This window comes from Geotrypetes seraphini, chromosome 5 (genome assembly GCF_902459505.1).
Source record: "Geotrypetes seraphini chromosome 5, aGeoSer1.1, whole genome shotgun sequence".
Taxonomy (NCBI): Eukaryota; Metazoa; Chordata; class Amphibia; order Gymnophiona; family Dermophiidae; genus Geotrypetes; species Geotrypetes seraphini.
In genome coordinates, this window is record NC_047088.1 from 122,745,109 (window position 1) to 122,762,762 (window position 17,654).

Consider the following 17,654-nt stretch of genomic DNA (forward strand, 5'->3'; position numbering starts at 1 on the left):
GTGGGCCTGACTGGCAGCTGCAAACAGTGAGTTTTGGTTTTTCAAGTGACTGTTTGCCTGTTTTGGACTATTTTGTTTTCTGTAAAGCTAGGAGTGTCAGTTTGGGGAGAGGTTTTGTTGTCACCCTGGGTGGGAGTTTGGAAAGCCATTCCTGAGGCTTTAATTTGCAAAACCTAAGACACTCTCCTTTCCTGGCAGTGGACTAAATCTGCCAGAGGCTTTATTTAAATTTGAGCACTGTGAATTGCTGGAACCAGTGCACTGAACTATATTGTGATAAATTGAACAACCTGTTTGGGAGCAGGCTTGTGCTGGCTCTGAGGAGAGCTGAAACCTCAGCTGCCATTTTGACTTTATTTTGTGCTGCTTTATTTTCCTGCCTTTTTTGCATTTTGGCTTTGCTATTGTTTTGTCTACTGACATTTTCATTTTTATTTATGAACTGCTTATCTTTGTGTTTGGAACAGTAAAGCTGAATTATGTTCCTATAAACCTAGTTTGTGTGACTTTGATTTTTGGTCCCTACCTGGAGTCCAGTCCAGTCCAGTCCTGCAGGGTGACTCCATCTCGGGTCACACGCTGGTGTACTATTTAGGTGTAACCACTTGGAGTGCTGTAGAGCCCTGGTCTGGGCTACAGTGTGGCTACAATACACCCCCCCCCCAGCACTGTAACCAATGTTAGAGGGGAGTTGAGAGATAGGCTGGCCAGATGTATTTTGAAACCATGTCATGCCCTGGGAGGGCAGGGGTGAGCCAGAGACATATATAGCAAGCCTCAGATAGTTAGGCACCGTGAAACAGTCTGTATGAGGGGGAGCTAAGAGAGTAGGAGATATGTGTAGAGGAGAAATCTATGAATGATTATTCTAGCATTGTGAGGCTAAGAGGGCAGTTCATAGCCAGTATATATGGAACACATGTTTTGGGGGGGTTGACCTAAGGCAGGTGTGTGGTCCTTCTAATAAACTGTATAGGTAGGGCCAATGCTGAATTGGTATAGGAACCGAGGAGGAATGGCAATCGTGGTGTTGTACAGTCCTTATTCCCAGGGCCCAGCTGGCTAACCGGGGGGGGGGGGGGGGGGGGGAAGGGGGTCTGATCTCCCACCTCCTATGATATGTAGATTGACCTTCCTACTTCCACATCAGCCCAAGGTTGTTGATACATTAGTATCCTTTCCAATCTCTTGGCAAAATGTACCACACTTTATTTCTTGTCTCAGAGATTGTGACACCTCTAGCTGACAGCCCTTTTAAAATCACTGACCTAGACTAGAGAATGACACGGTAGCGGTTACCCGCGGCTAGCCGCGTTTAGCCGCGGGTAACCTGCCAAAACGGGGAATGAAAAATAACAGTCGCTGCGGGGACGGGGACAAGGCCATTCACCGCCTGTGGAGCGGTGAATGGTCTTGTCTCTGCAGTGAGGCATTAAGGATCGCGCAGTCCCCGCAGCCACCGCCCGCCCGTAGCGTTTAGCCAGCTCCCTCCCTCCACCTCACCTTAAATTCTGAGTTTGCAGGCTTCCTTTTTCCTGAGCCGCACGCGTTCAAAAAGCCGTGCACGTGGCTGCGCGAGTCCATCAAGCTTCTCCTTTGACGCAACCGGCAACAGGAAGTTGCAGGAGAGGAGAAGCTTGATGGACTCACGCAGCCGTGCGTGAGCATCTTTTTAAACGCGTGCGGCTCAGGGAAAAAGGAAGCCGGCAAACTCAGAATGTAAGGTGAGGTGGAGGGAGGGAGCTGGCTAAACGCTGCGATCGGGTAGGTGGGGGCTGCTAGACTCTGCGATCGCGTTTGTTCCCGGCTCATACTAGGAAGGAGGGAGTGAAAGGAAAAAAAATTCTGGGCCAAGGGGATGAAGAGTGAAAGAAAGAAACCCACAGCAGGAAAGAAAGGGGAAGACAGGCAGGTGAGCCAGATTCTGGAAGCAGGGGGGGGGGGGAGAAAGAGGGAAAAAAGCTAGATGGGGTTGAAAAGAAGACACACTGGTATGGAAGAGGAAGATAGGGGAAATCTGGACAGAGGAAGGTAACAGAAAGAGGGGAAATTATGTGCATGGGGCATAGGGACAGAGACATAAAGGGGACATGCCATGGGGATGGTATATGAACACAGGGGGGGGGGCAATGGCAGATACATAGGAGAGATATTAGAAATGGGGAAAATAGGAACACAGAAGCGAGATGGTTTGTGGGAATGGGATAGGGACAGAGCTCGCAGGCTCCAGCGGCTTGCACAAATTACATTGTAACGTGCCACGAAAATAAGAGAGAGGGAGGTAGGTAGATAGGCCACGCGAGAGGAGCTGAAGGGTGGTAGAAAGGAACAGATGGTAAAGGAAGAGTGGTGGTAGAAAGGAATAGAACAGACATTGAAAGAGGGTAGAGAGGAACAGACCCTGAAGGGAAATGTGGAAGACAGAGTGGGAAGAAGACAGATGCCAGACTATGGGGGAGCGGAGGGAAGAAGATGGGTGCTATGGGGGAGGGTGAAGGGACGGCACAGTAACAGCAAATGGAAGACGCAGAGAGAAGACACACAGTGGATGGAAGGAATTGAATGAGAAGATGTGGAAAGCAGAAACCAGACAACAAAGGTCGAAAAAAAATTCTATTTATTTATTTATTTTTTGCTTTAGGATAAAGTAGTATATTAGTTGTGTTGATAAAAATTATAAACAAAGCCCTGCCAGCTGAACATCTCTTTCTCTAGTTCAGCAGCAGGAACTTTGATTTATAAGAAAGGAATAAGCTAAATATTACAGTACTAAGGCTTATATGGATGCAGCGGGGACGGTGACGGGGCGGTGAATGGGATGGCAGTGGCGGTGACGGGGCGGTGAAAGGGATGGCAGTGATGGTGACGGGGCGGTGAAGGGAATGGCGGTGACAGGGCGGTGACAGGGACAGATTTTTTCCCTGTGTCATTCTCTAACATAGACTGAGTTGGGGGGAACCTTTCCTTTGTGTGAGGAAATGTCTGCCTACAGGATACAGTTATAGGTAAAATATCTGGACTATATCAGCACACCTACCCCTAAATACTGTGTGATCCTGATTGGAGGGGGGAGAGAAGAGGTAGGGTTTTAAAGTATTCCACCACAGCTATATAAAGTCAAAGTTTCACAATGAGAATGACACGGTGACAAAATTCATCACCGTTCCCGTCCCCGTGGATAACCACGGGAAACCATCTTCATGTCATTCTTTAAGGAGAGAGGAAAGAATCAGAGTATAATTGGGCACAACCACTATTCCCAAGCTTTGCTTTGAAGAATGCTGGTGTAGAAGGACCGAGGTTGAAATAGACACTAGAAAATGACATGGGATTATTTCCCGCTGTTATCTGCGGGGACGGGAACGGTGATGAATTTTGTCACCGTGTCATTCTCTATTTCACATCATTGCACTTGCCAAGGTAACCACCTGACCTCACTACAAGCGCAGCTGTGTCCAACACCTTTTTTTACTGTTTAGGACCATGTCAATTAAATAACCTTCCCAACACATGTTGCACTTTGCTATAGGTCACCTCTACCAGGACAGCCTACCATCTACCTAGCAGGCCTCCTCCCCCCTCCCCCCACAAACCTTGGGTTAAAGGTACACATGTCTTGCATCTAACTCTATTAAATGTAAAGCACACAAGTTGTGGTTTGTTAGGTGTTTTTATTTGTACAAAGAGACCAACTAGGCAGCAAGAACAGTTTTTCATATAAGGAAACAATCCAAAGTCATTGCAGTTTATGGTCCGCAACAGCCAGGCGCTTGTCCTACAGAAAAGAGTAGCATAAACACCCTTTTAAAGCATACATTTATGGTTTCAAAGTCTAACACACCTCACTATCTACATAGGTGAAGGTAATACAGAGTTAGTTATCTGGTGTGCATATATAGGCAACATCTCTCTCTAATTAGGGCCTCAGCTCCCTCTAATTGGGCTCAGCTACAAAAAGGTCATCAGTATTTTAAGCCGACCTTTACTTCCCCCCCCCCTCATATAAGACAAAGCTCTCCACCTATTCTTTAGGCAACCCTTATAAAATCCCTCTCCCTGTACCACCAATCATGCAGCTACTCTATGTTCTGTCAAAACCAGTTCATCTAACTCACAGCCTTCTTCATGTAAGTAATTACCTTACTCCCAGAGATGTCCATAGCTTCTCCATTCAGCCTCTGGTATCAGGTGTGCTGTCACATATTCTAATGACATACCTGTTGCGTAGGTGTTTGTACCTTTTCAAATACATGATATATCCTTCCATTAGTTGATAAAGCAAACACAAGTCTATATCATAATGCACATCTTGTCTTTGAACTTATAAAGAAGCCATGATTTCAGACAGAGCATTTAAGATATCACTTTCTACATACATTACTAACCACTAATTACTCATTCAAACTGGTTCCTTAACAAAGCTTTCATAAAAGTTTCTTAAATTAAGGAGCTCATCTCCACACCTGTGTAGCTCCATTCTACTTACTATGTGAGGTGGGGGCAGGGAACCTCAGAGTGTTGCCATATTATCTGTGAAACAACCAAAAAGACATTAACACACAGTTCAAGCCGCTGAACTCAACATAGTACCTGTATACCATAAGTCTACATAAGCACACCACATTTCTATTCACTATAATGAACATCCTCAAGGCAGACAATACAAAGTACATTATTCCATTGTGTCAAATAGGTTTGGTTGACCTCAAAAAATACCAAACCCCTGCATGGGAGAAAATACATTTTAGTACAGCGCACACCATATCGTTTCAGTTGAGAGAACAACAGACATATCCTGCAACCTTACCTGTATGCCAACCAGCAGCATGCCTAGCCTATCTTGAATAAAAGATGGGTAGAGGTGAGGTCTCGTATATATTGGCGATGGTGGCGATGGCGCCTACGTTGTATGCGTCTACGAGTACGTCAGCGTGCGTCGATATAACATGCGGTATATCTGGGATATCGCGCGCTATTTGCTGATAATACAGCATGTTAGCCCCTTTTTAGAGATGCCTCATGAAAGCACACATGTACCCATATTCCTTACTACATCTTAGGAGTGAGGTCTATCATAGAACATGTGGGTGACAACAAACATCTCACTGTAAGTCAATATGGGTGCTGTGACATAGAGGTGTCAAACCGTGGCTGGGTAGGTTAGCGAGATGACAGGCAAGGGTAGAGGTTGTGGGGGAGCCAGGCTGAGGAAGGACAGGCAGAACGGCTGAGGGAGGTCCGATTCTCCAAGGAGGAGAACCGTCTGCTGCTCCGTATGGTCCTGGACAAATACGATCATTTATTTGGGGAGGCTAGCCACCGTATCTCTTCGGCAGCCAAAAGTCTTATCTGGGCCAGCATACTGCGGGCTGTCAATGGCGTTGCCATGACAGCCCGCAGTATGGGACAAATTAAATACCTTTTTCGTGACCTCAAGGCCCAGGTGAGAAAGAAGTCCAGGGCCATAAGGCAGCATGCAGCTGCCACAGGGGGGACCCCCATCAGAGCCACATTAAGCCCCGAAGAGGAAGAGTTGGTGGGCAGGCTGGGCCTTGTCTACCTACTGGGCCTCGGAAGCGACTACGACACTGCTTCAGAAGGTGCAGATAAGGGTAAGCATTCTTTCCAGAATTTCACAGGCAGCATGTGGAACAGCTCATTAACAGGAGGAGCTCTATGGAAAAGTGTTACATGTGCTCAACATATATGCTTACAGACACCACAGCTTCACCCTGTACGTCCCTCGCAATCTATGGAAGTCAACAGGGCAGATGCAAGTTTAACCCAGGTGTGTCAATGGAGGTATTTCTGCTGCCACTCCACTCCCCCCATGCAAAACCTAGGAACCATCATATTCTGTCTGAGGGTGTAGCTGTGCTGTTTATAAGCATATATGTAGAGGGCTGTGCTCATTATAATGTGACTCACATAGACACAAACACCAATAACCTGCAGCATGGAGGAGGGGGGGTCTATATATGTATCATACAACTTGTAGGAACAGTCATGCTATATGGCTGTCCTCATCTCTCACTCAGGAGTGGGAGGGGGGATGGGTACCTTATCAGGGCCTACTTGAGAGTCACTGCTGTAGAAAGGTAGATGCAGATAATGAGGTTAATAGGCTTATTCAGAGTGGTGGAAAGCAGGGGTGTAGGGGTGGGAATACAGTACTAGGTGAATGAGGGTAACATTAGAGGACATGAACTGTGTAGATATTGAGGCTTTAGTGTCTTTTTTTCTAGGACCCAGCTCTGGAAGCCAGGCCTCTTCCTCCTTTTCTTCATGTGGAGATGCTACCGCAGGCAAGATAGTGCCTGGCATAGATGGGGGGGGGGGGGTGAGAGAGGGCTAACAGTGAAGGAGGAGGCAAGCCGACATGATGTTTTTGATTTCCTGTCTTTCTAGGACCCAGCTCTGACACTCAGGCCCCCTCCTGTGCGCTAGCCAGACCATCTAGAACTGCAGATAAGAAAGTGCATGTTATAGATGGGAGGAGCTTGGGAGAGGGGATGGGGGGGTGTAACATTGAGGGAGACAATCTGATTCTCTGTGCTTTTGCAATTTCTGTCTTTATAGGAACCGCCTCAGCCAGCCATGACCCCTCCTCAACCACAGCAAGCCCAGCCTCTAGGCCAAGTAAGAAAGGGCAGGGCCTAGATGGTATGGGGAGGGGGACGACAGACGTCAGCAGGGCAGGAGGTGTGGAATAGGCTAGGCCAGGGATAGGGGTGTCCTTGAGAGGCACAGCTGGGTCAGGAAGATTTTGACCCAGGTTTTTTGTGCATCACTGAATCATGGATCGAAAAAGATGACTTACTCACTCAAAATGAACTCTGTCCCCCAGGTCTCTTCTCTCCCAGAATAAACCGGAAAGGAGGAGGTCTGGCTCTACTCTACAAATCATTCTTTAATGTCGAACTCCTCAAAGCGCAGCCATTCTTCCTTAGAATTCATGCTAGCTTCAATAAATGATGAACTTCATCCCCACCCATTAGGCATCCTGCTACTTTACCGCCCACCCACCTGGAATAAATCCTCTAAACTTGTTCTTGAGACCATAACAAGGGCTTATCTAAAATTCCATAGACTACTGATCATTGGCGACATAAACCTTCACCTAGATGATAACACCAACAAGGACACAACTGATTTCAAAGACTTTCTCACTTCCCTAGGCTTCACTGCTCCTCCACCCACCCCTACCCACGAAAAGGGGCACTCCCTTGACATCATCAGCTTTCTTGACCTGACTGAGCACAAAACTTCCACTGATGAGACCCGTTGGGAACATGTCCCCTGGACTGATCACCTCCTAGGCTCTTTCTACCTCCCTATCTTCATGTCAGCCCTTGGTACCTCAACCCGAGCCACAAACTCCATCACCTACTGCAAAAAAATCACAAATGAAGTATTCTGGTCCCAGTTTCTCAACAAACTCCCTCCTCTTCCCAATTACACGGACCCAGACTCAAACTGGCACAACTGGGTGACTCTTTCCGAGACCACGTACTGTGCTCTTGCCCCTCTATCCCCTAAACCCATCTCCTACTCTCATAAGGCTCCCTGGTATCTCCCATACCACAGGGAATTAAAACAGAAATGTCGAGCCCTGGAGCGAAAATGGAAAAAATCGAAATCCCCTTCAGATAGACAATCCTGGAGAGACAACATCAAATTCTATAACTCCGTACTAAAAAAAGCTAGGAAGAATTTCTATGGAGATAAAATCTCCAGGTCAAAAAAACAAAACAGTACACTGTTCCACATCTGGCGTAACCTAACTTCTAAAAACGACTCCTCCTCCACCCCCTCCCTCCCATCTCCAAATGACCTAGCCAAATTTTTCAACGAGAAGATCACTACCATAAAGAGTTCATTCCCCCCCCGCTATCTCTTACAACTCTCTTCCTCCGAAAGACTCCGACCCTATCCCTGCTGATAGATCATTGGCTACTTTCGAACTCGTATCCGAATCCCAGATCTCTAAACTTTGCCTCAAACTTAAATCCTGCAAATGCATCCTAGATCCTTTCCCATCCTACCTTTACGAAAACATTCCTGCGCAGGCCATCTCTTCCCTTACTTGCCTTATAAATAAAGTTTTACTATCGGGCCTGTTCTCCACAGAAATGGGACACATTGCCTTATCCCCTCTTCTGAAAAAAGCCGATCTCGACCCTTCCTTACCATCAAACTACCGCCCCATAGCAAACATCCCTCTTTTAACAAAACTTCTAGAGACCATAGTCTCTAATAAGCTCTCCTCTTACCTAGAGAGATTCTCCATTCTCCAACACTACCAATACGGATTTAGGCTCAATTTCAGCACCGAGTCCCTCCTAGTTTCCTTAATTTCAAAGGTGCAACAACTACACGCTCAAAACAAATTTGCTGTTCTTCTACAGTTCGATCTCTCCGCGGCTTTCGACGTCGTGCACCATGACATACTAATTTACCAACTTTCTGAGATAGGAATAGACTCCTTTGTTCTAAAGTGGTTCTCAAACTTCCTTCGCTCTCGTTCCTACATTGTCAACACAAACGGCTCCAAATCCGCTCCGTGGACACCATCTTGTGGTGTCCCACAGGGTTTTCCCCTATCCCCTATTCTCTTCAACAAATATATGACCTCCCTGAAGCTCCTCAAACTATCCCCCCTTGAAACAATATACACATACGCCGACGATATCCTTATCCTCCTCGAAAAAGACCAGAACCTCACAAACCTCCAAAAGAACATCACTTCATGCATAATGAGACTTCATGCCTGGTCCCTCTCTGTACAGATGAAATTAAATGAATCAAAAACAAAATTACTCTGGCTCGGCCCAAAATTAGTATACCTGCCCACCCTCTTCACACTACCCACAGGCCCTGCTCTGCACCTTGAGTTCTCAAGCAAGGTCCTCGGCATCATCATCGATTCTTCCCTCTCCCTCAATGATCACCTGAATTCCTTGGCAAAATCATGTTTTTTCAGCCTCCACATGCTGAGGAAAGTAAGATCCTACTTCTTCAATTTCTTCAAATTTTTTTTTTTTCTATACCATTCTCCCAGGGGAGTTCAGAACAGTTTACATGAATTTATTCAGGTACTCAATCATTTTTCCCTGTCTGTCCCGGCAGGCTCACAATCTACCTAATGTATATTTCACCGTCCTTGTACAATCCATCATCCTATCCAAACTCAAGGGAGGGGGAATATTTGTCTATTTTTGTATAGTTGTTACTGAGGTGACATTGCATAAAGTCATCTGCCTTGACCTCTTTGAAAACCCGCGGAATATAAATGATAATTAACATTTTCTCTGCGTACATCGTGCTTTGTGTTTTTAAAATTTTATTGTTGGTAAATCATTTTGACTTGGCCACAAAGTTAAGGGGGAGGAAGGGAGGGGAGCTGCTGAAAGACATCTAGTAATCCTTGCAGGCTTGATTGTGCAGGGAATTATTTTTGTAAAATCATGTTTTGTTATGTGACTGGCATTATTTAGATTTTAATTTCTATGAATGAATAGAATGAAAATTATATAAATTACTTGCTTGTTTTTATGTGCGTGCGCTGAAGGAAAGTGGAGAGAGAGTGGGCTGAGGACGCTGAAGGGAAATGGGGAAGAGAGAGTGGGGAGAAGACGCTGATTTATAAATTGACAATTGTACAGAATATTGTTTCTTTTCTATATTCATCCATAGCTGCATGTTAATGATGTGCTCATATGCACTTATTTATCATCATAATATATACATCATCATTAACATGCAGCTGTGGATGTGTAAGGACAGGCTGAGGAGGATGGATGGGAAGGAAGGAAGGTGCACATATCAACATATCGTACATTTTTAACATGCATGATACAGCTATAGGCATATAGCACAGCTGTATGGGATCATACAGATGTGTATGTTCAGATATGCGCTCAGATGTGTAGTTTTTTCTGATATATTTATTAAGCTTACAGTATTTATAAAAACACATTTAATACTTGTTACAAAAAATATTGTGCAATTGTGATCTACTTCTGGCCTACAAAGGTCAAAAGAAATCCTTAACTGAGATTTTACATTCAAAAGTGAATTATAGCTACTAGCACTATTATTTATTAGTTATTTATTATGCAGATGTTTGTTAGTTTGTTATTAGTTCAGTATTAGACATATGTTAGTTTAGAATAGATAGGTATAGATTAGTTTAGTTTAGGTTAGGTTAGGGCCCTGCTGAAAGTCTACCTTGACGTGGTTGCAGGCTTACAAATCTTTTGGTCAAAGAGTGCGGCGACAGAGAAAAGTATGTGTGTATTCGGCCCATGGAAGAAGGGGGGGTCGGGGGGGAAGGGGTGCGTGGGGGGGGGGGGGCAAATAGGATTGCTCAGTAAGGGGCCCAGAAATTTCTGATGGCGGCCCTGGTTGGGATCCATAGAACAGAGGACAGATTGAGACAGTCAGGCTTTTACTTGCATTTGGAAGTGGAAACATTTGCAGATTGCTATTTGTATGGTGTTCTCCCAAGGGGAGCTCAGAAGAGCTACTGTTTACATGGAGTGGGTAATGCATGCATGCAGTATGTCCATTTCCATGGGGGGGAGGCGGGGGGTAATATGAAGCGAGTTTGACAAGGTGACAGGGAGCAGCATGGGTTCCAGGCTGTTGGTAGAAGCACTGCACAATGCTCCCCCCTTCACATTTCCTCCTTGTTTCATTGTAGTAATGGGCCCATGAATGTTATCAGAAGAGAGGCTGAGAGGGATGTGAGCTGGCAAAAGCTAATGTCAAAGTGTAGAATAAGGTGTACAGCACTCTGACTGGTGTGATGAAAGGGATGGCATTGTGGTTGGCCACAAGAAGCCACACATCACTATGCCCTTGAGGAGTTCAATACTGTTCAAATGAAGAGACAGAATCTGGGCAGGTGAAAGGTGAATTTGATTTAATTGTGCAATAGGATGACAATCATTGAAAGCTTCTATACAAGCCTCTGGCAAGAGGCTACACGACATGAGCTTCTGTAAAGGTGCTATGATACATTATCTTCGGAATAGGTGTGAGGTGTTACAATGCACAACCTCTATATACAAAAGCTCTGTGGTGGTCTTAGTACTGGATCATCCTACCTTTCTGCACTTTTTGAAACTAAATTAGTTGGGCCTACCTCTTCGTGAGCTTGGCCATTTCCACAAATATGTAGCCCCAAAGATCAGGTTTTCTCTCTCTCTCTCTAGTTTGCTTTGTAAAACTTTCAGCTGTTCTTTTTGAACCTTCATTCCACCGCACCCCGTTACCTCACATCCGGAGACGGCTTCACACAGGTACGTATATCCAGACAGCACCCACATTTCCTTCTTAGTGAAGAAGAGAATGTAGTCATCTGGCTGAGAAATGTGAGAGAAAAGTTTCCACGTTGGCATTCAGTGACACCACATAAACCAAATGACCGCACCTTCTGGGTCTGACCTTAGGAGTCTTTCCTTAGGGGGGGGAGAGGGGAAAAGGAAAGAAAAAGCTGCTTGTGCCCTCTGACAGAGGTTTAAGCTGCCCGGGCTGCTTTAAGCTGAAGAGAAAGCAAACAATCCAATCTCTGATGTCTCCCTGGAGGTTTGGCCTTCCTCAGTCATCTCTATTTCCTGGCCCGACCGTAGCTGGAGTGAAGGGCAGTGGTGTGGCTCTCCTCCTTCAGCTTCCACTTGCCCTTTATACTTGAAGCAGGGTACAGAATTTAGCTGCAGGGCCTGCCTCTCTCTCTCTACTGGCTTCTCAGGGGCTGCCTTTAAGTCACAGGCTCCTTTTTCACAGCTGTAAATGTCATTGGCTTAGAAAGAAAGCAGTGGTATGGCATGCGGCTGAGCCACCGGTCCGTGTCCTGTTCAGCCTCCCTGTCTGGAGATTGGATCTGTGCGATCATATCGCTTGATCGACCCGGGAAGGTTGGATTGTAGTAGTCAAAGATAGTGACTACTGGGGATTAGGGCTACATTGGACATTGGTCGGTGGGAGAGGTAGGGTTTGATGACTTGGAACCGAGTTGAGTTTGGCCGAAGCCTCTTTAAAGATCCATAGGATCGGCGTTGTCATGTGTAGGCTGGCCTCCAGCCACACAACCGGGTATGTAAACCCACCCCTTCCCATTCTTGGTCAATTCAACAGTACTGATGTTTAGTGTTTGGTGGAAACCAGGGCTCATTTGCTTGAAAGCATCCAATGATTTCCCCTAGGCCCTTCTCAATTGGGAGCATCATCTGCATATATGTCCAAAATCACATCAAAGATGAACTCAATAAATCAATCGATCTCAAAAGTGATGGCATAGGAAGCAATACCGTTCCTATCCCCCTCTTCTCATAGGATTTTTCAGCAGAACTCACACCATATTGGAACTGCCCCCCTCCCCCAGTTTCCTAGTTATTTTCTAAGCAGCCTAGGGGAACATGAGGAATAGCATGGGTGAGATGGCAGATCCTAGCTGTATCCCCCCTATCTCATCTTCTAGTTGTGCATGGCACATACCTATACTGGCTCAGGGCACAGTTTCTTTCTGGTTGCTGGAATCCCCTTGCCATTTTACTGTGCTTGGGGTTTATGATGGAACTGATTCCATCCATTCCCTAGCTCTTCCCTTGAGGGCCAACGTCTCAGCAATGTGATCTTTGCAGCGACCGATAGATCTAGGAACTCCGGTAGCACGTCTGGTCTACTGCTACTCGTGCCGTCTGAATGCTGAGTTGTCTGCGGAATGGTGATTGGAGGGGTGGGGGTCACGTGTGGCTGATGTTGCTGTGCTAGTTTGCCCAGTAGTTAGGATATCCACGGCTGGTTTGCTACGGGTCTGTAGTTGGAGAGGTATTGTGACCCTTTGGTTTAGGTTTGACGATAGAATGTTTCTGTGTAAGTGGAACTTGTCTGGACTGTAATGAGTCATGGATGAGGAAGAGTGCTAGTGCTTTCATCGGCTGAATCAGATAGCTGTGGAGGGAGGGTTGCGCCTGGTTTCACTCTTCTTTGTAGTTTCTTTACTCATAATTCAGTGATGATTTGAAAGTTGCCCATGATGTTTCGAATTGATCCTTGGTATTTGTCCCTAGATGATGTTGTCAGTTGTCCTCTGGTAGTTTTCTTCTTTTCTCAGTGAGAAGATTGCTGATATCTTCACTGGTTCAGGCGCATTTGGTGGCAATAGTGTGGAATGGCTGATGTGGGTGGAAGCGCAACCGCTGAGCTGACCTTATTCCCCTGTAGTGAGAGGAAATAAAAGGAAGGATGTGAAGAGGATGCTGTCCTTTGAATAGAACATAATCACACGACCGTCTAGATACATGCATTGTTCCTACACCTACACGAATGAATCCTTTCTATAGCGCTACCAGACTCACAAAGAGTATGGAAACAGTCCCTGCTCAATAGAGCTTACACTTGAAATAAGGAAGACGGACAAACAAGATGTCATGGATAAAGTGAAGGGGTTTCATGGGCAAAAGGTTGACGGTGAAATCTAAAGAGTTGGTTTTCTGTCTGCTTGTAAACAAGGACAAACTCAGGTAATTGATTGCAGGCATAGGGGACGTCTGGATTAGGCAGGGGAGAGGAAGGTTTACTGATCTGAGGAGCGGAGCTATCAGAGAGGTGTATAAGGAGAGAGAGCACACTTGTAGGTGAGCAATAACAGCTTGAAGGGTATGCCGTGGCGGATAGGGAGCCAGCGAAGTGACTGAAAGAGGGGGTGACGTGAGCATTAGTTGAAGATTAATCAAGTGGCAGAGTCTTGCACAGATTGGAAGGAGAGAAGAGGTGACCCTGAGGGATACCAGGTAGGAGTAGATGTACTGTAAGTGTGAGCTTGGACACAGGGGGGGTGGAGGGGGGGTTGTGGGCCAAAGCTAGAGGTGAAATGATGAGGGAACTGAAGGTAAAGGTTCCTGTAGTAGGATTAAAGCCCACATACAAGTTAGCATACCTGAAAAAGCGCATCCTTGAATGCGGCCTTTTGGAGGGAGACAGGCACATCGAGATGTGGATAGGGTTGGTGATGTGGATGGGAGACTGAGCTGACCTTGTTCCTGTAGTGAGAGAGAAAAGAGTAAAGGAGCTTAATAGGAGGCCAGAAAGAGCTCACTCATAGGTGGCCACATGTGGACTTGTGGGGTGAGTGGAAGCGCAGCCACCGAGCAGACCTTGTTCCTGTAGTGAGAGAGAAAACAGTGAAGAACATTAACAGGATCCCATCCATTGAATGTAGCATCCCCGAAGAAACACAATCCAACGGTTCTCGAATGTGGAATAGGTGGGGAAGAGGGGGGGAGACAGATCTCTAGAGACGTGGATAGGGTTGGTGAAGTGGGTGGAAGTGCAGCCGCTGAGCTGATCTTGCTCCTGTAGTGAGAGAAAAGACCATTAAGAGGATCGCATCCTTTGAATGTTGCATCCCAGAAAGAGCATAATCCAACATCCTGGAATGTGGAGTTATGGGGAGACGGCTATTAGGATTAAAGAAGCCTTTTGAACATACACTAGTCAAGTACATATACAGTAGATGTGTAGATATTGTCCTATCAATGTAATCAGGATATGTAGAATGTTCTCTCAGGAGCCCCGACACGCACCGGCCATGTGGACACGGGCCAGTGGAACAGAGAATCATCATAGCTGCATTCTGTTCTCCGACAACCTGATCTCATTCGCAGACAAAACACAGGTGAAGCATTTAGTCGTCTACGACAATTAAAACAAACAGAACTGCTACTTATCTGAATTGATGGAATGGCCCTCCAAATGCCAAGCAGCCAGGTGGTATATGATGGCAACACCTCCGACGGATCCATCACTCTGTAAGCAAAAAGATGAAAAAGTAATCGGAAGACCCAAAAAACCATGGGTAGAGCGTTCGACATAGTCCTCTCCCCTAAACTGTGGCGGAGTAGACAAGTTTCCTCTTCCTCATGTACCTTTGAAATGAACAGCTGTATGCTGAGCATTCCTGATATAGTCCATTTGACCGATGTGGGAGAACTGAACAGAAGACAACTGCTATGCTCGGATGTAACCTATGTATATGGCATCCTCCGTACTGTGGCACACCTACACATAGCGGCGCCGTGGATAGGAGGAGATCCCGGCTGCACTTGGTGTGGAAAAGATGGGGGGGACGACAGATGGAACACTTGCTGGCTCCATGACAAAGCTGCGGGGCCACGGTAACAACTCCAATGCTTGGTAGAATTGCTCTCGGCGCCGGAGCTGTAACCTCCACGGCCAGCCCTATGGACTTGAGCGTGCCATTGTAAAAGAGAGGGCTAGTTCGTTGATACTTGCCCACCCCCCCAACCCCAAGGGCATCTGTGAAACTTACAGGAAAAATGTTCCTCGATGAGTTGCCAGCCAGACCTGCCTACCGCTCTGAGTGGTAGCACGAGTGGGTGCGGGCCGACATGATGGATCAGCAGGATTTCTACAGGTACACAGTGCCTCACTGCGATGTTATGGAGCATGCAGCACGCCAGCACAATCTGGGCCATGGTATCGGGGGGTACTGCAGTGCTCCGCCGGACCGATCCAGATACCAAAACCTACTTTTGAGCACCCCGAAGGTACGCTCGATGACCCCACGGGTGGCGATGTGGGTGTCGTTGTAGGCCTTCTCCGCGGGTGTCTGGGGATCACGCAGTGGAGTGAGAAGCCATGGGAGACAGCCGTATCCGGCATCACCTGGGGGAACAAAGAAGCACAGATTACCACTGTTATTAGAGGCTTTCCGGAGTTTTCATCTGCCAAAACACTTGCCTCACCCTGCTGAGGACTGGCTTAAGCCCATAGCATGTCCTTCCCTGCCCTACAAATGTAGCCAGCTCCTGACACACCTGTACTCTGGCTGCACCCTGCTAACCGATAAACTTACAGGTGACCACATGAATAGCAAAGCCACCTCCGACCCCATTTATCTTCTGAGCAGGGACTCTGTAGGAGAGTAGCCTTGCAAAGGTCAGCATCAAGCTTGGAGTGTGAACACACTCCCCAGCCTGGAACGGGGTCACCTGTCATGTGTAAACATGCAACAGCAGTGGGTATATTCAAACACAGCACAAATAGGACATATTTGACCTCACTAACCGTCCCTCCGTACTAGGTAAACACCCATTGTAATGCTAGCCTAATCAAAGAGGCCATAGGTATGCACCATCCTAAGTGTGAGATTGCCACCTTATATGTTGGCGACTGTCTTATCACACACCCAGGATTGTGGAGACGGCGCCTGGTGGCGATTGCCACCCGGCTCCAAAAAGAGGAGGAGGAGGAGGATTGAGACATCTGGCTTTTACTTCTATTTGGGGCAATTGAGGTAAAACCTGGATATCTCAATCTGTCCATAGGATGTTGGTGCTTCCTAAATCAAAGCTGCAGAGCATTGAAACGGACGTCGTTCTCTGTGACACTAACCTAGGAGCCAGCGTTGCCAAGCCTGCCCTCTTCAAACTGGTGGAATATGGCCGATTGTCGCAGGATGTAGGCATCGTGAGGAGATCCTGGAAATCTGGCCACCACATTCATGATCAACATATCTGCGTCGCACACCACCTGCACATTGAGGGAATGAAAATGCTTCCAGTTCTGGTAACAGGCTTCCATGGCACTGGGCCGGACTAATGCCACGTGTATACAGTCGATGGCCCCCATGACCTGTGATATTCCGGTGACAGTCTCAAGCGATGCTCCTAGGGCTTCCTGTGTTGCCCTGGTGTTGGGCAAGAGGATATAATTTCTCACTCTGGCCATCATGGCACCGAGTACCTGGTAGAGACACCTTAAAAATGAGGGTGCAGATATCCCTGCCACGGCAGCAGCGGAGGGCTGAAAGCTGCTGGACCCCAGAAAGTGCAGGACAGACAGCAGCTTGCAGATCCCGGGGATGGCTCTGGATCTAGCAGTCAGGGGCTCCAGATCGTCCCAGAGCTGATGGTACAGTTCTGCAATGGCGTCAGAACTGAAGCGGTACAACGCCACCACCTGGTCTTCCCTCTGGCCTCACAACAGGCTCCGAACCCGAAAAAGGCAAGGGAGACGTGGCCGTTGTTCGGCCCTACGAGGTTGCCCGTGCCTCTCCTGCTGCTGAAGCTGGCCTACTGTTCCTGCTACTGGTCTCTCCTGGGGGGGTGCCTCCTCACGCGCACATGCACCCTGTGTCTGTGCATGTTCTTCCTCTACCAAGAGGAACGCCAGTGTTGCAGCACAACTGTAAACAGCCATGACTGCAAACACTTCCTGGTTGTTTGAACTGCCAGTTGTTTGAACTGCCAGAATCAAACAGAAATCACTACTCTAACTTGTGCCTACGTAAACATCAGAGCCTTAGGATCTAAAACAGAACATATAAAAAATTGGATAAAAACTGAAAACCTAGACTGTCTCTTCCTCACAGAAACCTGGTTAACCTCAGACGCAGACCCCAGAATAACAGAGGTATGCCTGCAGGGATACAAAATAACAGTGACCTGCAGAGAGAAAAAAAGAGGAGGAGGACTAGCAATAATATTCAAAGACTCCCTAACCCTAAATGTACAAGAAAAAACATCCACCACACAAATGGACTTCCTTGTCTGTCATCTCACAAGCTCCACACTAAAAAACTCACTAAACTGCATGCTCTGTTACATAACACCGGGTAACTGGAC

At 46.8% G+C, this 17,654-nt stretch overlaps 1 protein-coding gene and 1 long non-coding RNA gene across 2 annotated transcripts in view; both read right to left on the reverse strand.

Moving 5' to 3' along the window:
• TRPM8 (transient receptor potential cation channel subfamily M member 8) overlaps positions 1–17,654 on the reverse strand; it is a 2,182,726-nt gene that overhangs the window by 58,673 nt on the left and 2,106,399 nt on the right. The gene's annotated exons all lie outside the window — the stretch shown is intronic.
• LOC117361227 lies at positions 3,665–14,719 on the reverse strand. Its single transcript, XR_004539607.1, has 4 exons — positions 13,946–14,719; positions 4,487–4,530; positions 4,140–4,238; positions 3,665–3,775 (listed from the first exon to the last, which is right to left on the reverse strand). It is a non-coding gene; the product is annotated as an uncharacterized LOC117361227 (long non-coding RNA).